The sequence below is a fragment of the Etheostoma cragini genome, unplaced genomic scaffold, assembly GCF_013103735.1.
Source record: "Etheostoma cragini isolate CJK2018 unplaced genomic scaffold, CSU_Ecrag_1.0 ScbMSFa_2074, whole genome shotgun sequence".
NCBI classification, from domain to species: domain Eukaryota; kingdom Metazoa; phylum Chordata; class Actinopteri; order Perciformes; family Percidae; genus Etheostoma; species Etheostoma cragini.
In genome coordinates, this window is record NW_023266196.1 from 859 (window position 1) to 1,873 (window position 1,015).

Here is a 1,015-nt window from a genome sequence, read left to right on the forward strand (position 1 = left end):
AGAAGAACTATGCCGGAGGAAACATGGTATCCAAGTTGGACTCTTTATTGATTTTCCCACGACCGCATTGGCTGTTAGTTTAGTATTTATTTCTGTTGTTACTACTTGCATTATTATCAAGTTCAGCACTTTGTTCAGCTACTGCTGATGTGAAAGCGCTTTATAAATAAAGTTATGATGATGATGATTATTCCAATAGCTGTAAAGTTAGTAAACCTTTCATTTATTAATCATTGAATTCACATAGTTTGTCGCGTTTCTTTGCTAGCAATGCTATCTCGGTGTTTATGCTAGCGCTATGTGCGTGAATAGGTAGTTAGCACATTGTTCATATGTTGAATAGTTAAAGATAGCGTAGTATGCTATAGTTATTTGCAGTATAGTCATAATCTCTTGATGGATCACCCGTTGAGAAGAGGTAAGCAGAGGATGGTTTCAATGCATCAACATCCACGTCATGGGCCCTGCACGCTTACGCTGGGCCACTCTTCTGAAAATCACCCCAGATGGGACTCAAACCCACAATCCCTGGCTTAGGAGGCAAGTGCCTTATCCATTAGGCCACTGGGGCTTTACATTACCCAAGCTCACCAGTTCAGAAGAAATACATATACAGTTCTGGAGATGTAATGAAACAGTAACCTTGACCATTGACCTCCAAAATCGAAATCAGTTCATCCGCGACTCCAAGTGGTTATGTATGCCAAATTTAAAGTGATTCCCTCTAGGTGTTCAGAGATATTGCATTCACAAGAATTGGCTGGACAGACATGAGGACACAGTCACCTTGACATTGACCTCCAAAATCTCATCAATTGATTTGCAAATTCATGTGAATATTTTTGCCAAATTTGAAGAAATTCCATCCAGGGGTCCTGTGTTATCACATTCACAAGAATGGGAAGTGCATCCGTACGTAGAGATGGTTGGACTACCGAAACAGTGAACATTTTGGTAGGCCTGGTCACTATTTTACAACAGGGAGATTTTTCCGTGAAGGTTATTGAGAGTTCAA

At 40.3% G+C, this 1,015-nt stretch overlaps 1 non-coding gene across 1 annotated transcript; it reads right to left on the reverse strand.

Moving 5' to 3' along the window:
- Positions 1-498: 498 nt before the first annotated feature.
- On the reverse strand, positions 499-571 carry trnar-ccu. The gene has a single exon. It is a non-coding gene; the product is annotated as a tRNA-Arg (tRNA).
- Positions 572-1,015: the final 444 nt, after the last annotated feature.